Source organism: Somniosus microcephalus, chromosome 8 (genome assembly GCF_052327205.1).
Source record: "Somniosus microcephalus isolate GS21.2 chromosome 8, FLI_Smic_1.0, whole genome shotgun sequence".
NCBI classification, from domain to species: domain Eukaryota; kingdom Metazoa; phylum Chordata; class Chondrichthyes; order Squaliformes; family Somniosidae; genus Somniosus; species Somniosus microcephalus.
The window spans coordinates 262040235-262063496 of record NC_140994.1 but is presented as its reverse complement, the minus strand read 5'-3'; the positions used below and the strand labels follow the sequence as shown (position 1 = coordinate 262063496).

The 23262-nt window shown below is 45.9% G+C and overlaps 1 protein-coding gene across 1 annotated transcript in view; it reads right to left on the bottom strand.

The window, feature by feature from the left end:
- The window catches only part of tnip1 (TNFAIP3 interacting protein 1), a 105782-nt gene extending 84472 nt beyond the window's left edge, over positions 1-21310 (bottom strand). Inside the window, exon 1 of the mRNA XM_085996201.1 lies at positions 21170-21310. The gene's annotated coding sequence lies outside the window, so the exon portion shown is untranslated. The remainder of the gene's footprint in view (positions 1-21169) is intronic.
- Between the last annotated feature and the right edge of the window lie 1952 nt (positions 21311-23262).

Genomic DNA, 23262 nt, shown 5'->3' with positions numbered 1-23262 from the left:
TCATAGGAGACCTCCTAGGAAGATCGACCTATTGCTCACCTCTTGGCTGCAGCACAGTAGACTATATGATTACAGATTTGGACCCATCCTCTTTCAGAGCATTCACAGTCAAACCACAAACAACACTGTCAGATCACAGTCAAATTACTATGTATCTCAAAAAGACAGAAACAAACAACATAGAAACACAACCCAGTAAACTGTACAACACCAAAAAATCGTACAGATGGGCCAAAAACGACACGGAAAAATACCAGAAAACAATTAGCAATGCATCAACTCAAGCTCTCTTAGACACCTTTCTGGATAACATATACACTCACAATAAAGAAGGCGTAAACCGGGCAGTTAATAACCTAAACAATATTTTTGATAATTTGGCAACAAGTGCAAACTTGAAAGCTTGCAAGAACAAACCCAAAACAAAAAACTATGAAAAATGGTTTGACCCAGATTGCCATAACATGAGGAAAAAACTTAGAAAAATATCAAACCAAAAACACAGACATCCAGAAAATGAGGAATTACGCCTTACTTATTGTCAGACACTAACACAATACAGAAACACACTCAGAACCAAAAAAGAGCAATATATTAAGAATACACTCAGCTCCATGGAGGAATCCATTGATTCCAATTGTTTCTGGGACAACTTGAATACACTACACAAAAAACAACACAACAAATTGGCCATTCAAAATGGGGACACTTGGGTAAACCACTTTGAAAAATTATACCAGAAAAACACACTAAGACCAGAGCAACACCAAATATGCAAAAAACTGGAAAAGCTAGAAATGGCCATAAAAGATAACCCAAACCCGCTAGACTCCATAATAACAGAAAAAGAACTTTTTGAAAAACTCAAGGACCTGCGACCAGGAAAAGCTTGCGGGACAGACGGCATACTAAACGAGATGATTAAACACACAGACGACAAAATGAAACTGGCTATCCTAAAACTCTTCAACCTGGTTCTGAGTGTCGGTTATTTCCCTGATATCTGGAACAAAGGACTCATAACGCCCATATACAAAAGTGGGGACAAAACCAACCCAAACAACTATCGAGGCATCTGTGTAAACAGTAACCTGGGGAAAGTATTCTGTAGCATCATAAACAAAAGACTTATAAACTTCCTTGAGGAGCACAATGTCTTGAGTAAAAGCCAAATTGGATTCCTGCCAAACTATAGAACATCAGATCATATCTTCACTCTACAGACCCTAATTGACAAACACGTTCACAATAACAAGAGCAAAATCTACGCATGCTTTATAGATTTCCAGAAGGCTTTCGACTCCATCTGGCATGACGGTTTATTCCTGAAACTTATCGAAAGCGGGATAGGAGGAAAAACATATGATGTAATTAAATCAATGTATACAAACAACAAATGTGCAGTTAAAATTGGAGACAAACAAACAAAATACTTTCCACAGGGACGGGGGGTGACGCAGGGCTCGCCAATCTCACCGACACTCTTTAATATTTACATAAATGAATTGGCAAAACTACTTGAACAATCTACAGCACCCGGCCTCACCCTATATGAATCCAAGGTTAAATTCCTCCTCTATGCAGACGACCTGGTTCTGCTGTCACCAACTAAGGAGGGTCTACAGCAGAACCTGGACCTGCTAGAGTCGTACTGCCACACTTGGGCCCTGACAATAAATCCCCAAAAAACCAAAGTCCTTGTGTTTCAGCAAAGACCCAAACATCAGGGACCCAAAATAAATTTCACACTAGGAACAACCAAAATTGAACAAACCACTAACTACACATACTTGGGCTTAAAAATCAGTTCTACGGGAAACTTCAAACTGGCTGTGAATGAACTGAAAGCGAAAGCAAGAAGGGCTTTCTATGCCATCAAAAAATCAATCCAAATAGAAATCCCAATTAGCATTTGGCTCAAAATTTTCAAATCAGTAATTGAACCAATTGCACTCTATGGCAGTGAGGTATGGGGACCGCTAACACAACAAGAATTTGCAAAATGGGACAAGCCTACATGCAGAATTCTGTAAAAGTATCCTCCGGACTCAAAGGAAAACAGTAAACAATGCATGCAGGGCGGAACTAGGCCAATATCCATTAATAATCACTATCCAAAAAAGAGCCACCAAATTTTGGAATCACCTTCAAATGAGCAACCCCCAATGCTATCACTACGACGCCCTGAAATGCCAAGAGCTGACCATAAAGAAGAATACCCTCAGTCAACTAGTCCTGGGACTCAGTGAAGTAACTACTAACAATAACCAGCCCCAGGACAGTGACAGGGTAACACAAAGAATTCGACCCAACACAATCGCCGCTAAGCAAAAGGAAAAATATCTGACATATTGGGCAGAAACAACAAAAACCCAAAGCAAACTCAATTGCTACTTGGCCCTAAACAGACAATACAACATAGCTGATTACCTGACCATGGTAAAGGATAACAAACTGAGAAGAACCTTGACAAGGTACAGACTTAGCGAACATAGCCTAGCGATCGAAAAAGGCAGACCAGGCTGCCAAGAGAAGACAGGATATGCTCTCACTGCAGTCAGGGAGTAGTGGAGACAGAGATGCACTTCCTCACAGCCTGTGAAAAATATCAGGGCATCAGGGAGAATTTCTGCCAAAAATTCTCACAAATATGCCCTGAATTCAGAAATCTGAATGACAACCAAAAACTCCCATACCTACTGGGAGAGGAGAGAAGCTGTGTAACACTGGCGGCACACTATGTTACAGCTTGCCATGAACAGAGGGACAACCAGTAAACTAAGAAAAGAGTATATATAAAAAATGCGAATGTATATTTATACACTCAGGGATATACCTGTTTATACAATGTATGAATAGAACTGCGTTTATGTGTTCAACCATAAATGTATTTTGATGCTTTGGCAACATAAGATGTACCTTATCATGCCAATAAAGCGATTTGAATTTGAATTTGAAAATTGAGAGAGAGCGGGGAAGAGAGAGAGAGAGCGGGGGAGAGAGAGAGAGAGAGAGCGGGGGAGAGAGAGAGAGAGAGAGGGGAAGAGAGAGAGAGAGAGAGAGAGAGAGAGAGAGAGAGAGAGAGAGAGAAGAGCGCGGGGAAGAGAGAGAAAGAGCGCGGGGAAGAGAGAGAGAGAGCGGGGGAGAGAGAGAGAGAGAGGGGAAGAGAGAGAGAGAGAGGGGAAGAGAGAGAGAGAGAGAGGGGAAGAGAGAGAGAGAGAGAGAGAGAGAGGGAGAGAGAGAGGGGAAGAGAGAGAGAGAGAGAGAGAGAGAGGGGAAGAGGGAGAGAGAGAGGGGAAGAGAGAGAGAGAGAGAGGGGAAGAGAGAGAGAGGGGAAGAGAGAGAGAGAGAGAGAGAGAGGGGAAGAGAGAGCGGGGAAGAGAGAGAGAGAGAGAGAGAGAGAGAGAGAGAGAGAGAGAGCGGGGAAGAGAGAGAGGGAGAGAGAGAGAGAGAGAGAGAGCGGGGAAGGAGAGAGAGAGAGAGAGAGCGGGGGAGAGAGAGAGAGAGAGAGCGGGGAAGAGAGAGAATTGCTACTTGGCCCTAAACAGACAATACAACATGGCCGAGTACCTGACCATGGTAAAGGATAACAAACTGAGAAAAACCTTGACAAGGTACAGACTTAGCGAACATAGCCTAGCGATCGAAAAAGGCAGACACAGGCAGACCAGGCTGGCAAGAGAGAGGACAGGATATGCTCTCACTGCAGTCAGGGAGTAGTGGAGACAGAGATGCACTTCTTCACAGCCTGTGGAAAATATCAGGGCATCAGGGAGAATTTCTACCAAAAATTCTCACAAATATGCCCTGAATTCAGAAATTTGAATGACGACCAAAAACTCCCATACCTACTGGGGGAGGAGAGAAGCTGTGTTGCACTGGCGGCACACTATGTTACAGCTTGCCATGAACAGAGGGACAACCAGTAAACCTAAGAAAAGAGTATATATAAATAATGCGAATGTATATTTATACACTCAGGGATATACCTGTTTATACACTGTATGAATAGAACTGCGTTTATGTGTTCAACCATAAATGTATTTTGATGCTTTGGCAACATAAGATGTACCTTATCATGCCAATAAAGCGATTTGAATTGAATTGAATTGAATTGAGAGAGCGGGGAAGAGAGAGGAGAGAGAGAGAGAGAGAGAGAGAGAGAGAGCGGGGAAGAGAGAGCGAGAGCGGGGAAGAGAGAGAGAGAGAGCGAGCCAGCGAGCGGGGAAGAGAGCGAGCGCGGGGGAGAGAGAGAGAGCGGGGGAGAGGGAGAGAGAGAGAGAGGGAGGGGAAGAGAGAGAGCGCGCGAGCGCGAGGAAGAGAGTGTGCGAGCAGGAGAGAGAGAGAGAGAGAGAGGGGAGAGAGAGGTTTGTGTTTCTCTCTCTCTCTCTCTCTCTGTGTTTCTCTCTCTTTCTCGCTCTCTCTTTCTCTCAATTCAATTCAATTCAAATTGCTTTATTGGCATGATGACAAGGTACATCTTATGTTGCCAAAGCACAGAAAAACATGTATGATTGAACACGTAAACGCAGATCGAGACATAGTGTATAGACAGATAAATCCCTGTATATATAAATATATACACACCTATAATATGCATATTATCTTTTCTTAGATTTAATGGTTGTCCCTCTGCTTATGGCAAGCGGTAACATAGTTTGCTGCTAAAGTTACGCAATTTCTCTGTTCCCCTAATAGGTATGGGAGTATTTTGAATTCAGGGCATATTTTTATGAATTTTGGGTAGAAATTCCCCCTTATGTCCTGATAGAGATGCACTTCTTCACAACTTGTGGAAACTGTCTCCACCACTCCCTGACTGCAGTGAGAGCATATCCTGTCCTCTCTTGGCAGCCAGGTCTGCCTTTTTCGATGGCCAGGCTATGCTCACGGTTTTTCCTCAGTTTGCTATCTTTTACCATGGTCAGGTATTCAGCCATGGTGTATTGTCTGTTTAGGGCCAAATAGCAATCGAGTTTGTTTTGGGTTTTTGTCGTTTCTGTCTAATAGGTCAAATATTTTTCCTTTTGTTTAGTGACAATTGTGTTGGGTCGAATTCTCTGCTAGGATGTCACTGTCCTGGAGCTGATTATTATTAGTAGTGTTAGTAGTTACTTCACTGAGTCCCAGGACTAGTTGACTGAGGGGACTCTTCTCTATGATCATCTCTTGGCATTTCAGGGCTTCGTAATGATAGCAGTGGGGGTTGCTCATTTTTAGGTGTTTCCAAAATTTGATGGCTCTTTTTTGGATATTAATTAGTAGTGGATATTGGCCTAGCTCTGCCCTCTCTCTGTTTTTCTCTCTCTCTGTTTGTGTTTCTCTCTCTCTCCCCCAGTTTGTGTTGCTCTCTCTCCCCCAGTTTGTATTTCTCTCTCTCCCCCAGTTTGTCTTTCTCTCTCTCTCTCTCTCTCTGTCCCCCAGTTTGTCTTTCTCTCTCTCTCTCCCCGTTTGTCTTTCTCTCTCTCTCTCCCCCAGTTTGTCTTGCTCTCTCTCTCTCTCTCCCCCAGTTTGTCTTTCTCTCTCTCTCTTCCCCCCCAGTTTGTCTTTCTCTCTCTCAATTCAATTCAATTTTCAATTCAAATGCTTTATTGGCATGAAAGTTTACAGGGAACCATATTACCAAAGCTTACATAACAAAAAGTACAGTTTTCCAACATTCTGTAGGTGTCAAACAATTTTGACCTTCGTTGGGTACATACAATATTACTTTAAACAATATTAATTTAAACAGTCGTTGTACATCGTTGGGTACATTCAGTATTAATTTTAAACAGTCCTCAGGTTGTGACATGTTGTTACATATTTGGCACCAAGGTATGGTCTGTCTCCTTCTCCTAGGACTAATCTTAATTTTGACAGGTCATCCAATTCTTTGAAATCTGGGGTTGTTTGGCTGAGCTTGTCAAATAATATGTTTCTTGTTGTGTTGAATTTTTCGCATTTTAGGAGGAAATGCATCTCTGTCTCAACCTCGCCGGCCAGACATTGATCACATATTCTATTCTCTCTAGGCTGCCAGGATTTCTTGTATCTTCCTTTTTCAATTGCCAGTTGGTGGTCGCTTAGTCTGTACCTGGTGAGGGTCTGTCTCTGTTTTGTGTCTCTGATGGTCGAGAGATAGTCTGCCAGTTTATATTCTCTTTTTAGGGCCCGGTAACATTCTAATCTGCTTTGGCTTTTGGTTACATTGTTCCAATGTTCCAGGTAGGTTTCTTTGCATTGTTTAATGATTTGGTTCACTCGGATTGGTGTTTTGGACGGCAGTGTTGGTCTGGGACTGGTCAGGGTCCGGCTGAGTAGGAGTACTTAGTTTCAGTAGCAGCTGACTCAAGGGGACTCTTTTCTGGGTTTAGCTCTTGGGTCTGGAAGGCTTTAAAATGAAGGGTGTCTGGGGAGCTAGATTTGAGGTGATTTAGGAAGTTTAGTGCTCGTTTGTGGATGTTTATTATCAGTGGGTATCTGCCTAGTTCGGCTCTGCATGCATTTGTTGGTGTTTTCCTTTGGGTGCGAAGAATGCTTCGGCAAAATTCTGCATGTAGGGCTTCTATTGTGTGTTTTTCCCATTTAGTGTAGCTATGGTGATTGAGCGGGGCCCATACTTCACTACCGTACAGCACAATGGGCAGGATTATGCTGTCAAATATTTTGAGCCAGATTTTGATTGGGATTTGGATGTTGTAGAATTTTCTTTTATTGCATATCGGGCTCTTCGGGCTTTTTCTTTTAGTGCATTCACTGCTATGCTGAAGCTCCCTGATGCTGTAATGGATTAGACCAAGGTAAGTGTAGCTCATAGTGTGTCCTATGATGGTATCACTGAGAGTAAACTGGTATTTGTTTTCTTGACACCTGGGCCTTTTTTGAAAAAATCATGATGTTGGTTTTCTTTAGATTTACTGTTAGGGCCCAATTTTGGCAGTATTTGTCGAGTAGGTCTAGTTGTTGCTGTAATCCCTGTTCTGTGGGGGACAGCAGAACCAGGTCGTCCGCATAGAACAGGGATTTCACTTCTCCATCCAGGAGACAGAGACCCGGTGACTCGCTTTGCTCCAGCATGTCTGCTAATTCATTTATGTATATGTTGAACAGGGTCGGGCTCAAATTGCAGCCCTGCCGGACACCTCTTCTCTGGGTGAAGAAACCGGTGCGTTTTTCTCCAATTTTGACACCGCATTTATTTTTCAGATACATCGATTTAATAAGGTCATAGACTTTGCCCCCTATTCCACACTGAAGAAGTTTATAATAGAGCCCTTCGTGCCAGATAGAGTCAAAGGCTTTCTTGAAGTCAATGAAACAAAGCGAATATTTTCCCATTTTTTGTTTGGTGTATATGTTTTTCAATGAGAGTGTGAAGGGTATAGATATGGTCGGTGGTGCGGCGTTTTGGAAGAAAGCCTATTTGATTTTTTCTAAGGATCTTATGTTTGTTAAGAAAATCCAGTAATCTACTATTTAGAATACTGCAGAATAACTTCCCTAGACAACTGTTGACACAGATGCCACGGTAGTTATTTGGGTCTGATTTGTTTCCACTTTTATATATGGGGGAGATTAGTCCTTGGCACCAGATATCGGGGAAAACAGCCTGAACGTAATATGATGTTGAATAATTTGAGTACCGCACCCTGCATCTCCATATTGCTGAACTTGAGCATTTCATTTTTGATGTTGTCTGGGCCACAGGCTTTCTTTAGGTGGAGAGATTTTGTTTTTGTGGCCAGTTCTTTCCATGTGATTGGGGAGTCTAGAGGGTTTTGGTTGTCTTTAATTGTTGCTTCTAATGTGTGGAGTTTTTCTGTGACATGATGTTGACTTGGGTTTGTTTCGTTTATTGGGATGTCTTTGTAGAGGTTTTCAAAATGTGTTCTCCAGATGTCGCCATCTTGGATTGGTAATGCTTGCAATTGTGTTGTACTCAGGTTATTCCACATATCCCAGAATTGATTTGGATTAATGGAGTTTTCAATTTCTTCGAGTATTTTGTGGGTATAATTTTGTGTTTTGTTCCTAATGGTGTGTTTATATCTTTTGAGGGTCTCATTGGTTGGCGATGCTTTTGGTTTGATATTTTTCTCAGGTCTTTTCTGGCATTTTTGCATTCGTGGTCAAACCATTTCTCATTTTTATTGTGTCTTTTGTAACATTTCCTCTTCTGTTTCACAAGGTCGGCTTTTACAGCTGCCTCACGGAAGATCATATTTATATCATCTATGGCCATGTTTACACCATCTCTGGTGATCTCATATAGATTTTCTTTAAATTTTGATATTTTACTTGTGAGATCAGGTGAATTTAGTGCTGTGATGAATTTATCTCCACTGTCTGGGGCCCATCTGTATGTCTGGTTTATTTTATGGAGCTTACTGGGTTCCTTTTTTGTGTCTGTAGTTTGGGCAGAAAGTTTAAGGTACACATTTATTTGGTTATGGTCTGAGAGGGGGGATTGCTGCCGGACAGTGAATGCGTTGATATCGCAGGGGTCCAGGTCAGTGATTGTATAATCCACCACACTAGACCCAAGAGTTGAGGAATATGTGAGTCTCCCTAAGGAGTCCCCTCTGAACCTACCGTTAACTATGTACAGGCCTAAGGCTCGGCAGAGTTGCACTACCTCCCTACCGCTTTTATTTATTTCACAATCAAGGTTGTTCCGATTTGCGATGGCTGGTGCGACATCTAAAGGGGTCTGGCCAAACACATGGTTGTTGCCCTGTGGGTCTATGAAGTCAGGTTCACATCCGGTCCTTGCATTTAGGTCCCCACATAGTAGCACCTTTCCTTGGGCCTGGAAATGGCTGATTTCCATGTGGAGAGTATCAAATAACTCCTCTTCAAAATATGGCGATTCTATTGGAGGTATGTAGATCGCACATAAGTAGACATCTTTTTTTGCTATTCCTATATTTTTATCTAATTTTAGCCATACGTGTGATTTTCCCTGTTTTATCGGTGAGATGTGTTTGTCCAGTTCTCCTTTATACCACACCAAGATTCCCCCGGAGGTTCTGCCCTTGCGTGTCTTAGTGTTCTTTACTGAGGGCACAGTGATTTCATGGTACATTGGAGGACAGTGGGTGGGCACGTCCTTTTGGCACCATGTTTCTGTTAACACAATTATATCAATGTCTTTTATAGCTTTTCGGAATTCAGGGTCTGTACTCTTCATCCCAAAAGTTGAGGAGCGGAGACCCTGGATATTCCAGCAGCTTATGTGGAAAGAACGCATTTATATAGTTCAAAAAACGAAATAAAATGGACCTATTTTGTGGGATGAGTGTGAAAACACTAGTTTCTATAATGCTAAATGACGATTTAGTATAAATTTCATGAGGCATGCACATACTGCTATCTAATAATAGTAATTATAAAATAACAATATTAATAATTTAGTGCATTCCTCTCCGGCTTTCTATCAGGGTGCTCATCATCGTCATGATCTTTCTCAGTTCTTGGTCTACAGTCTGTGGTCTAGAGGGGGGTCTGGGGTCAGGTACAAAAGCACGGTTCTGTTGTTGGTTTTGTATAGGGGGGTGGGGGACAGTGGTGGTCCTGTTTGGGTTAGGGCTCCCAATGGTAAAGGGGGTGGGAGGGCTGCGTCTTTTGGCAGTGATTATGAGGTTTTTTGCGAAGATCCACATCCGCTGTTTGAGTAGATGTATTTCGTCATAGAGGTCCCTTGTGTTGATGTTTGGGTGATGGGCCAGGTAGACGTTGGGGAGGGCAGTACATCTCGTGTCGATCTCCCTGTTGGTGCTGTGGATTACATAGGCTGGAGTGTCCTTTCTGGGCAGTAGTGTGGAGATCACGATCCGCGCCTCGGGGAATTCCCTGCTGGCCTTTTCCGCCATCCTGCTCACCGCCCTAGCAGTGTCTTCCCGTAGGGTGCGTAGGTCATTTGTGCCTGTGTGGATCACAAGCCATTTGGGGCTTCCAAGGGATTCTTTGTTCAGGATCTTCATTGCATGGCCTGTGTTGCTGCACCATTTTTTCAGGACTTGATGACCTGGGAACATCCTCTGGGGGTCCAAAAACTTTCCGTTGGAGTCGGTCAGCAGGACCGCCTGAGGGGCTGGCTTTTCAGACTGGGTAGCAGTAGTCTGGGCAGGACTCGACTGAGGGCTGGTTGTTGGCTGGGTTTCTGGGATAGGCTGTGTGGCAGGAGCAGGGTTTGGGGCCTTCGGTGTGTTGTCGCAAGGTGAGGGTGTGACATCCTCGTGTGGGGGGGCATCCGACGGGTTATGTGTCCCTGTGTGTGTTGTTTTCGTGTCATCAGGTTTTTGGACCTTAAGAGGTTTGTGTTGCCTGCTGAGTTCAATTTTCTGCCTTTTTACGGCCTCCATCGTTTTGTTTAGCTGACTACGGAGTTCTTTGATCTAATTTCTTTGCTCCTCTACGATCTTTCTCAACTCATGGATGGTGGACTCGTTTTCCGTTTTCAGCTGTTTGAGTTCCTCCTTCACATTCTTGGCCTGTGTTTCTCTGTATTCGTTGAAATCGAGTTCTAGTTTGGACAGATTCTCCTTCAGCAGTTTGTTTGCGTTGAGAGGTGTGGGGGGGGGGGGTGGAGATGGTCAGGGAGGTGTTTGCCTCTGCTGGTCTCTCTTCTTCTTCCTCCGCTTGGCTCTCATCATCCTCTGTTCGACTCTCTTTTGCCTCCTGTCCATTGGTCCTCTGTGTCTGCCTTAGTTTTCAACTGGGGGAATTCCTTTTCAAAGGAGTCCAGATTTTCTACATTCCCCTGTATCATGATCTTTCCTTTTTTGTTGTAGCAGCTTATGGTTAGCAGGGGGTCATCTTTATCTAGATTTCCGTCTTTACATATTTTCAGTCTGCCTCCCTGGCCAATACCTTCACTGGAGACGTGTGCGTAGTATTTTTGTAAAGTCTCCTTCCATGAGGGAACGGAGTCGGTGTAGAATATGAGGTTGTTCTTCATCTTATTCCCTTTGTGTGTGGTATAGTCAACGTAGAGGACCTCTGGGTTATTTTTTAGTGTTATGTCCTTGTGTTTATCCTTTGCCTTATTACTTGTGCATTGCTCAGGATATTTCATTTCCCTGCTCTGTGTCATTGTGGTCGTTTGTTTTTGTCGTCGATAGATAACTTTTTTCTCTTTTTTGTGTCGTGTTCCACCTTATCCCACTTTTAGGTCCAAAATTGAGAGTTTTTCAGGGGTTCATCTTTGATATAGCTGCTCTTAAGAGTTTCTCTCAATTCAATTCAATTCAATTCAATTCAAATGCTTTATTGGCATGAAAGTTTACAGAGAACCATATTGCCAAAGCTTACATTGCAAAAAGGTACAGTTTTCTAACATTCTGTAGGTGTCAATCGATTTGACATTTGTTGGGTACATACAATATTACTTTTAAACAATATTAATTTTAAACAGTCTTTGTACTTCATTTGGTACGTTCAATATTAATTTTAAACAGTCCTCAGGTTGTGACATGTTGTTACATATTTGGCCCCAAGGTATGGTCTGTCTCCTTCTCCTAAGACTAATCTCAATTTTGACAGATCATCCAATTCCTTGAAATCTGGGGTTGTTTGGCTTAGCTTGTTGAATAATATGTTTCTTGATGTGTTGAATTTTTCTCACAGGCTCCTGGTTCGGGTTGTTTACCGTTTCTCTCGGGTTTCTATTCCTTTTTCTCGCGGGTTTGTTGTTCTTTTTTCAGGTTTTTTTTTTCGAACTAAACTTAAATAAAATTAAACTTAGGTAGAATTAGGTAAAACTTTTTTTCCCCGGACCCGGTGTTTTCCTCTTCCGACTCTCTCACTCGCTCTCCGGGCCTCGGACTCGCTCTCTCCCCCAGTTTGTCTTTCTCTCTCTCCCCCAGTTTGTGTTTCTCTCTCTCTCTCTCTCTCCCCCCCCCCAGTTTATGTTTCTCTCTCTCTCTCCCCCAGTTTGTCTTTCTCTCTCTCCCCCAGTTTGTCTTTCTCTCTCTCCCCAGTTTGTCTTTCTCTCTCTCCCCCAGTTTGTGTTTCTCTCTCTCTCCCCCCCAGTTTGTGTTTCTCTCTCTCTCTCCCCCAGTTTGTCTTTCTCTTTCTCCCTCCCCCAGTTGCTCACTGAGGACTCCATGCGATTTCTGATGCCATCAACCTCACAATCAGTAATGAAATGGTGTTTCCAAATAACCGAGGGGTGGGGTGTGGGGCTCCGACAACGCAGTTCGGTTGCAAACCACGAGAGCCGGAGTACGGCGCACTCACACGAACCGCGCACACAAGGACCGCTCCTCCCGAGCCGTCAGCGGCAGCGCCCGGGAGACCAATCACCCGTCCCGGTCGACTCCCGCCCGGGGCAGGAGCTTTGGGAATCATACAGTGGGGCAAGGTAATGACAGCGGAGGGAGTGATAGAGGGTACAGTTCCGTACCGGGGAGGATGGGGGCTAAAGCAGGTGTCCTGCGTTATGGAAGGAAGAGGTTACATTAAAAATTTCAAAATTATGCAGTGTTTTGATAGAGGGAGAAACTGTTTCCACTGGCAGGAGGGTTGGTAACCAGAGGATGTAGATTTATGAAAATTGGCAAAAGAACCAGAGGGGGAAGTGAGGAGAATTTTTTTTACGCAGCAAGTTGTTGTGATCTGGAATGCGCTGCCTGAAAGGGCGGTGGAAGCAGATTCAATAGTAACTTTCAAAAGGGAATTGGATAAATACTTGAAAAGGAAAAATTCACAGGACTGTGGGGAAAGAGCAGGGGGGAGTGGGACTAATTGGAGAGCTCTTTCAAAGAGGTGCGATGGGCCGAATGGCCTCCTCCTGTGCTGTAAGATTCTATGATTGATACTATGAAAAATCCACGGCACGATTTAAACAGGAGCAGCGTGTTCTCCCGATGTTCTAGCTACACAGTCGTCCCGCACTGGGTCATCGGTCTCGATGTCTGTTTGTGGGCTGGTACTGTACAGAAAATGGCTGCCACGCTGTCTAACATCAACAGTCAAAGCACTTCAAGCAGTCGCATTCTGCATTGCAAAGGGGAACATGCAATATTGAGAGGCACTGATTGGACGCTGCTGCCGCTGCCATGGAAACTCACTGGGGAGGATATCAAAAGTCCGAGATTTGCTTAAAAGAGCTTTACATTTGGATCAGCTTGACCTCAGGAGTAAACCCAAGAGCAATAACTAGTGACCGTCTTAAATTAGATCTGCGCATAATTATCAGTGTACTTCACGTCTGTAAGAAACAAACAAACACACAGAGACAAAAGGGCATACGGAATCCTGGGCTTTATAAACAGAGGCGTGGAGTACAAAAAGCCAGCAAGTTAAGCTAAACCTTTATAAAACAGCTGGGATATGGTGTTCAATTCTGGGAGCCACACTTTCGGAAGGCTGTCAAGACATTAGAGAGGGCGCAGAGGAAATTTACCACCATGAAAGAAAGACTTGCATTTAAATAGCGCCTTTCACGACCACCGGAGGACCCAAAGCACTTTACAGCCAATTAAGTACTTTTTGAAGTGTAGTCACTGTTGTAATGTGGGAAACATGGCAGCCAATTTGCACACAGCAAGCTCCCACAAATAGCAATGTGATAATGACCAGATCATCTGTTTTTAATGATGTGGATTGAAGGATAAATATTGGGCCAGGATACCGGGGAGAACTCCCCCGCTGCTCTTCTTCGAAATAGTGGCCATGGGATCTTTTACATCCACCCGAGAGAGCAGACGGGGCCTCGGTTTAACGTCTCATCCGAAAGACGGCACCTCCGACAGTGCGGCACTCCCTCAGTACTGCCACTGGGAGTGTCAGCCTAGCTTTTTGTGCTCAAGTCCCTGGAGTGGGACTTGAACCCACAGCCTTCTGACTCAGAGATGAGGGTGCTGTCCACTGAGACACAGCTGACACAATGGTACCAGGCGTGGGAGACTTCAGTTACGTGGAGACTAGAGAAGCTGGGATTGTTCCCCTTAAAGATGTAACATCACAGAAATTTCTAGAACATCTAAGGGAAGATTTAATAGAGGTATTTAAAATCATGAGGGGTTTTGATCGAGTAGATCGGGAGAAACTGTTTCCACTGGTAGGAGGGTCGGTAACCAGAGGACACGGATTTAAGATAATTGGCAAAATTATCTCCCGGAGGGCGAGAGGAGGAGAATTTTTTTTTTTTTTTTACGCAGCGAGTCGTTGTGATCTGGAATGCGCTGCCTGAAAGGGCGGTGGAAGCAGATTCAATAGTAACTTTCAAAAGGGAATTGGATAAATATTTGAAAAAGAAAAAAACTTGCAGGACTGTGGGGACCAATTGGAGAGCTCTTTCAAAGAGCCGGCACAGGCACGACGGGCCGAATGGCCTCCTCCTGTGCTGTGAGATTCTATGTTTAGAGCAGTAATCCGGACTCGGGGGAGTGGAGCGTGCAGACTGGGACACACAGCTGGGGAGGTTCAGTGAGGCCGAGTAGAATGTCACCATCAGGGGATACGGTAATTATAAAGGGACCTAGAAGTCAACGTACGGGGATCTTTGGCAAGGGAATGCAGAATGACAAGTGGGGACTCGGGCCAGAGAGTTACATAGAAACATAGAAGATAGGAGAAGGAGATGGCTGGTGATGGCCATCTCTGGTCTGGAATGACCTGGTAATGTTTTAATGTCTTCTTGATGTCTTAAACGGGTCCTTGATGCTTTCCTCATGAATATGAAACTGTTCCCCTTTGTCTGGATAAACATTTAGCTTGTGGCGTTACCTATTTCTTGTAGCTCGCTGTGTTGCCTATTTCTTTACGCGGGAGACTGTAGTCTCCCACAAGCTGGCCTTTATCTACAGGCCGATCTTGACTGGATCTGCATCCAATCTGTATGTATGTGTATGTGTCTGGTTTCATTCTCTCAGAAACGGCTTCCAGAACTTACTGTGGGTTGAATCCACAAAGGCTGTCTGGGGACTGCAGGAACCATTTTAAAGTGTTCAAAAGTCAGTCACAGGGTCTGGCAGCCATTTTATGTGTCCCTTTTCTGGGCTTCTTTTAAAACAGTCTTTTAAAAATCACGGCCTCTTCTGCCAGAGGACCCTTATAATACAATATTAATTTTGTGAATTCTACAGCTGACACCTAGAAACATAGAAGATAGGAGCAGGAGTAGGCCATTCGGCCCCTCGAGCCTGCTCCGCCATTCAATGAGATCATGGCTGATCATCCAAATTCAATACCCTGTCCCTGCTTTCTCCCCATATCCCTTGATCCCTTTAGCCTTAAGAAATATATCCAACTCCTTCTTGAATATATTTAATGAATTGGCCTCCACTGCCTTCTGTGGTAGAGAATTCCACAGGTTCACCACTCTCTGGGTGAAGAAATTCCTCCTCATCTCAGTCCTAAATGGCCTATCCCTTATCCTTAGACTGTGACCCCTGGTTCTGGACTCCCCCAACCATCGGGAACATCCTTCCTGCATCTAGTCTGTCCAGGCCTGACAGAATTTTATAGGTTTCGATGAGATCCCCTCTCATTCTTCTAAACTCCAGCGAGTACAAGCCCAATCGACCCAATCTCTCCTCATACGTCATTCCTGCCATCCCAGGTATCAGTCTGGTGAATCTTCGCTGCACTCCCTCCATGGCAAGAACATCCTTCCTCAGATAAGGCGACCAAAACTGCACACAATACTCAAGGTGCGGTCTCACCAAGGCCCTGTACAACTGCAGCAAGTTCTGAATTAACTGGTTTCTGGAGGGGAGGGGAGGGCCAGGGCATAACGGGTTAAATTATGGAGAACAGTTTGCATAAACTTGGCTCGAGTTTAGATGGTTGATCTAATCGAGGCGTTTAAAATGATTAAGGGATTCAAGGGGGTAGAGTCAGAGAATCTTACAGCAGAGAAGGAGGCCGTTCGGCCCATCGTGCCTGTGCTGGCTCTTTGAACGAGCTCTCCAATTAGTCCCACTCCCCCCGCTCTTTCCCCCGTGGCCCTTTTGGTAGATGGAGAGAAACTATTTCCTCTGGTTGGGGGAGTCCAGAATGAGGGGGGGGGGGGGAATAACCTTAAAATGAGAGCCAGGCCTTTCAGGAGTGAAATCAGGAAGCACTTCTTCACACAAAGGGTAGTGAAAATCTGGAGCGCTCTCCCCGAAAGACTGGGGGGCAATTGAAATTTTCCAAGACCGAGATCAATAGATTGTTTTGTTGGGCAAGTGAATCAAGGGATACAGAGCAAAGGCGGGTAAATAGAATGGAGGTACAGATCAGCCATGAATGGCGGAACAGACTCAAGGGGCTGAATGGCCTCTTCCAGTTCCTATGCTTCCGGGTCATAGAAACATAGAACAATAGGAGCAGGAGTCAGCCATTCAGCCCTTCGAGCCTGCTCCACCAATCAATATGATCATGGCTGATCCTTTATCTAAATACCATATTCCCGCTCTCTCCCCATACCCCTTGATGCCTTTTGTGTCTAGAAATCTATCTATCTCCTTCTTAAACATATTCAGTGACTTGGCCTCCACAGCCTTCTGTGGTAGAGAATTCCACAGGTTCACCACCCTCTTAGTGAAGAAATTCCTCCTCATCTCAGTCCTAAATGTCCTATCCCGTATCCTGAGACTGTGACCCCTCGTTCTAGACCCCCCAGCCAGGGGAAACATCCTCCCTGCGTCCAGTCTGTCCAGCCCTGTCAGAATTTTATACGTTTCAATGAGATCCCCTCTCATTCTTCTAAACTCTAGTGAATACAGGCCTAGTCGACCCAATCTCTCCTCATACGACAGTCCTGTGCAGTCAGTGCGGAGAGCAATTGAGCGGGTCGTTCCTGGGGGGGGGTATTGGGGTTTGAGCAGGGGCAGGATGGAGAGGGAGGGCACTGCCGTCAGACAAATTCTGTCTGAAAACCCCAGCTCTCCATTTGCTTACACACAAGGCAGTGACAGAAATCTTGACTCAGTGTACCATGACATCACCCGCATGTGACTCCGCTATGAAAATAACTCTCGGTTCAGTTGCCCAGTCATTTCCTCTTGCTGCTGCTGGGACTGAGACCTCGCTCGGGCAGAGAGGTTGCCACGTCCCACGGTGACAGAGCTTCAAAGTCATTCACAGTGTGAAGCACCTCAGTGAAGGGATGAGGTGCCAAACCACATTTATATAGCGCCCCTTAACGTAGCCCAACATTCCCAGGGCGCTTCACAGGAACATAAAAAATCAAACAGAATTTGACACCGAGCCACATGAGGTGATAGTAAGACAGGTGAACAAAAGCTTGGTCAAAGAGGTAGGTTTTAAGAAGTGTCTGAAAAGGAGGAGAGGGAGGCAGAGAGGAGGAGAGGGAGGCGGACGGAGAGGGAGGCGGAGAGGTTTAGGGAGGGAATTCCAGAGCTTAGGGCCCAGGCAGCTGAAGGCACGGCCGCCAATGGTGGAGCGATTATAATCAGGGATGCTCAAGAGGCCAGAACTGGAAAAACGCAGAGATCTCTTGAGAGTTGTAGGGCTGGAGGAGATTACAGTGATGGGGAAGGGGATGAGACGATGGATAGATTTGAAAACAAGGATAAGAATTTTTTTTTTCAAACCAATGGAGCCAATGTACACGAGAGTTTTTTTTAAAATTTAAATGTGAGTGCTACCCAATTGCAGCTGCTAATGTCAAGCTTCACAGGCAGGTCGGCCAGTCTGAACTCAGTCAGTGAGTGTTGTTGCTGTCCTCGTGAGATAGTCAAACCAGGGGAGCCTGGATTAAGTTTCCAAGGATGGCCAAGATTTGAGCTAGCCAGAGTGCGGCTGTCCAAAGAGTGGGGCCCTGATCCCTGGCAGTCCAGCTGTCCAGGCCCAAATCACTCAGTGTCCCACCTACAGGATGCACTGCAGCAACTTGCCAAGGCTTCTTCGGCAGCACCTCCCAAACCCACGACCTCTACCGCCACGAAGGACGAGGCCATCAATGTCACAGGAACAAAAATCACCTCCAAAGTCCCTCCGCCAACTCACACGCACCATCCCGACTTGGACATAGATCAGCCGCTCCATCATCGTCGCTGGGTCAAAACCCAGCACTGTGGGAGCACCTTCACCACACAGACTGCGGAGCAGGCTCAAGGGGCTGAATGGCCTACTCATAGAAACATAGAAGATAGGAGCAGGAGTAGGCCATTCGGCCCCTCGAGCCTGCTCCGCCATTCAATGAGATCATGGCTGCTCATCCAAATTCAGTTCCCTGTCCCTGCCTTCTCCCCATATCCCTTGATCCCTTTAGCCTTAAGAAATATATCTAACTCCTTCTTGAATATATATTTAATGAACCGGTCTCCACTGCCTTCTGTGGTAGAGAATTCCACAGGTTCACCACTCTCTGGGTGAAGAAATTCCTCCTCATCTCAGTCCTAAATGGCTTGCCCCTTATCCTTAGACTGTGACCCCTGGTTCTGGACTCCCCGACCATCGGGAACATCCTTCCTGCATCTAGTCTGTCCAGTCCTGTTAGAATTTTATAAGTTTCAATGAGATCCCCTCTCATTCTTCTAAACTCCAGCGAGTATAAGCCCAATCGATCCAATCTCTCCTCATATGTCATTCCTGCCATCCCAGGTATCAGTCTGGTGAATCTTCGCTGCACTCCCTCCATGGCAAGAACATCCTTCTTCAGATAAGGCGACCAAAACTGCACACAATGCTCAAGGTGTGGTCTCACCAAGGCCCTGTACAACTGCAGCAAGACATCCTGGCTCCTGTACTCGAATCCTCTCGCTACGAAGGCCAACATACCATTTGCCTGCTCCTATCTTCTATGTAAACAGTCTATCCCTGTGCATAATCAATGGCAAGTGTGGTGATTCAGTTTCAGCGTACGCGCACACACACACACACACACTATACACGAACAGGTGCACACACACAATCGTGCGCGCACAAGCAAGCCCACTCACTAATTTTCACAAACCAGTGCACCAGCTGTGGCTCAGCGAACAGCACACTCACACCTCGGGAGTCAGAAGGTCGTGAGTTGAAATCCCAGAGTCCAGAGACGCGAGCACAAACTCCAGGCTGGCACTCTAGTGCAGTGCTGAGGGAGCGCCTTGGGATGGTTTACTATGTTAAACGCGCTACATAAATGCAGGTTGTTGCGCGCTGCACTGTCGGAGGTGCCGTCATTCAGATGAGACGTTAAACCGAGGCCCTGTCTGCTCTCTCAGGTGGACGTAAAAGATCCCACGGCCACCATTTCGAAGAAGAGCAGGGGAGTTACCCCGGTGTCCTGGGGCCAATATTTATCCTTCAATCAACATCACTCGCCCCGAACTTGACAATTTCATTCACTTTGCCTCCAATTTCCACCCTTCCCTCACCTTCACATGGTCCATCTCTGACTCTTCCCTTCCTCGACTTCTCCGTCTCCATCTCTGGGGATAGGTTATCGACCAATATTCACTACAAGCCCACTGACTCCCACAGCTACCTGGACTACACTTCCTCCCACCCCGCTTCCTGTAAGGACTCTATTCCATTCTCCCAGTTTCTCCGTCTCCGCCGTATCTGCTCCGACGATGCCACCTTCCACACCAGTGCTTCCGACATGTCTTCCTTTTTCCGCAACCGAGGATTCCCCTCTACCGTGGTTGACACTGCCCTCGACCATGTCAGTTCTATCTCCTGCACTTCTGCCCTCACCCCTGCCCCTCCCTCCCAGAACCACGATAGGGTTCCCCTTGTCCTCACCTTTCACCCCACCAGCCTCCACATTCAACGGATCATCCTCTGGCATTTCCGCTACCTCCAAAGTGATCCCACCACCAAACGTATCTTCCCCTCCCCTCCCCTTTCAGCATTCCGCAGGGACCGCTCTCTCCGAGACACCCTAGTCCACTCCTCTATCACCCCAAACAGCCCCTCCCCTTCACCTGGCACCTTCCCGTGCAAGCGGAGGAGATGTAACACCTGCCCCTATACCTCCCCCCTTCCCACTGTCCAGGGCCCCAAACACCCCTTCCAGGTGAAACAGCGATTTACTTGTACTTCTCGCAATCTAGTATACTGTATTCGCTGCTCACGATGCGGTCTCCTCTACATTGGGAGACCAAACGCAGATTGGGTGACCGCTTTGCGGAACACCTCCGTTCAGTCCGTAAGGGTGACCCCGAGCTTCCGGTCGCCTGTCATTTTAATTCACCGCTCCATTCCCACTCGGACCTCACCGTCCTTGGCCTCTTGTATTGTTCCACAGAAGCTCAACGTAAACTCGAGGAACAGCACCTCATCTTCTGATTAGGCACTCTGCAGCCTTCCGGACTCAATATCGAGTTCAACAATTTCAGATCATAACCTCGGCCCCTATTACACATTTTCTCTTGTAATTGTTCCACTCCTTTCCCCCCCCCCCTTTCCTTTTGTCTCTCTCACACACCTGGCAGCGATCTCTTGCCCTGCCAGTACACTTTACACCTAATCCCAGCCTATTACCATCTCGTCTAGCTTCTAATCTCTTACTTCTTTTGTTTCTTTTATTCTTTTGTCCGATCGCAGCCCTGCCTTCGATCCAGTTTCTTTTCTTTCCAGTTTTGAAGAAGGGTTCGACCCGAAACGTCAACTCAAATTTCTCTCCACGGATGTTGCCTGACCTGCTGAGTTTTTCCAGCATTTTCTGCTGTTATTTCACTAAAACAATGATCTGGTCATTATCACATTGCTGTTTGTGGGAGCTTGCCGTGCGCAGATTGGCTGTCGCGTTTCCCTACATTAGCACACTTCATAAAAACACTTCACTGGCTGTAAAGCGCGCTGGGATGTCCAGAGGTTGCGAAGGCGCTGTCGAAATGCAAGATTCTTTCTTCTTTTTTTAAAAAAAGGCTTAAATCTTCTCTGCACTGATGCAAAGGGTGACTAGCATTTTCTAGTTCAGTGTAAACCTTCTCAATCTGTAGGGTCCCCCACCAAACAATGCCTGGGTGGGGGGGGGGCTACTCAAACCAATTCTACACACTGCTACCAGTGCCCAGAGGAGGCAGGGAGGTGGAATCACAGAACGATACAGCACAGCAGGGGTCCATTCGGACCATGACTGCAAACATAAGGACAATTTAAAAGGCAGCACAAAGCCCAGGCCTGGCAGACACTTGCCAGCACTTTGCATTGCATTGCATCCCTCCCCGGCCACCCAGAGCCAGCCTAGCCCCGCACACTACAGTACAGTCCAATACAATACAGTACAGTACAGTACCTGGCTGGCTGTCCTGAACCTCCTCGTCTCCTGATCCCTGGCGATGCGGACCGAGTAGGGCCAGCGGCTCTGATGTCGCCGCCCGGAGCTGGGAGCCCGCGCCTGCGCACTGCGGCCCGGGGAATCCCCCCCTTGGCAGATTTCCTTGTTGACGTCAGCGGCCAGGCTGATTGACAGGGGCGCCCGAGGGGCGGGGCCTTGCAGTTGAAAGTCAATTTCCGGGTGTCTGCCTTTATTGCAACTATATTTTAAAAAAGACTTGCATTTCTATAGCGCCTTTCACAACCACTGGAAGTCTCAATGAAGTACTTTTTTGAAGTGTAGTCACTGTTGTAATGTAGGAAACGAGGCAGCCAATTGGCGCACAGCAAGCTCCCACAAACAGCAATGTGATAATGACCAGACAATCTGTTTTTTTTTGGTTATGTTGGTTGAGGGATAAATATTCGGCCAGGAGACCGGGGTTAACTCTTCGAAATAGCGGCCGCGGGATCTTTTACGTCCACCTGAGGGGGCAGACGGGGGGCCTCGGTTTAACGTCTCATCCGAAAGACGGCAGCTCCGACAGTGCAGCACTCCCTCAGCACTGCACTGGGAGAGTGTCAGCGTCAAAAATTTAAAAAAAGACTTGCATTTCTATCGCGCCTTTCACGACCGCCGGACGTTTCAAAGCGCTTTACAGCCAATGAAGTACTTTTGAAGTGGAGTCACTGTTGTACTAACAAATAAAATGAAAACAGAAAGCACAGGGTGGGGCGGGGGGGGGGGAGAAGAGAGAGAGCAGGGGAGGGGAGGGGAGGCAACGTACAAGAGGGGGGCAGAAAGGAAGAAACTTTTTTAAAAAGAGAGATAACAATTACAGAAAACTTTTTTTACACTTTGTGCATCTGCTCAGTTTTCCCTCTCCTCAGTCACACTTTATAAAGTAATTTCAAGGAGTTATTACGAGTTATTTGTCCCCTTCCAAACTATTTAAAAAAAAATCAGGACTGAATCCGGTCCAGGATCAGAGACCTAGGAATCTTTGATCTGCGGACAGGAGCCTCCGATATAATCATTTCACTGGCAGGAAGAAAGAAACATGTTCTTTTCCCTTTCATTGCACTCTGAGCTTTTGCAGTGAATTACCTCACATTGAGATGGATTCAAATCCGCCCCCCCAACTGAATGTTCTTTTGAGCAATTTCTTTGTAAGATTGTCTAACAAGGGGTCGGAAGAGGCCGAGATATCAACACACTCGCTGGAATTTTTCACCACTTCCTCAGAGTTGCATAATTTCATCAGAAACAATTTCGAAACTTTAGGCACCAAAGAATCTGTTTCACAACCGATTAAAAAAAAATTTTTTATAAAGTTCACCTGCTCTGTAAAATAAACGCTCTGCTTCCGCACTCAGCCCAGCCTACTCCTGTTTCCCCAAACTGCCGTGGGATTTTTTCCACAATCTTTTTTTAGAGAGGTACTGTCCTCTTGTTCTAGTACAAGAACAAGGTACACGAGAGGGTTGGAGTACAGGAACAAGGATGTCTTGCTGCAGTTGTACAGGGCCTTGGTGAGACCACACCTTGAGTATTGTGTGCAGTTTTGGTCGCCTTAGCTGAGGAAGGATGTTCTTGCCATGGAGGGAGTGCAGCGAAGATTCACCAGGCTGATACCTGGGATGGCAGGAATGACGTATGAGGAGATTGGGCTTATACTCGCTGGAGTTTAGAAGAATGAGAGGGGATCTCATTGAAACTTATAAAATTCTAACAGGACTGGACAGACTAGATGCAGGAAGGATGTTCCCGATGGTCGGGGAGTCCAGAACCAGGGGTCACAGTCTAAGGATAAGGGGTAAGCCATTTAGGACTGAGATGAGGAGGAATTTCTTCACCCAGAGAGTGGTGAACCTGTGGAATTCTCTACCACAGAAGGCAGTAGAGGCCAATTCATTAAATATATTCAAGAAGGAGTTGGATATATTTCTTAAGGCTAAAGGGATCAAGGGATATGGGGAGAAAGCAGGGACAGGGTACTGAATTTGGATGATCAGCCATGATCTCATTGAATGGCGGAGCAGGCTCGAGGGGCCGAATTTCCTACTCCTGCC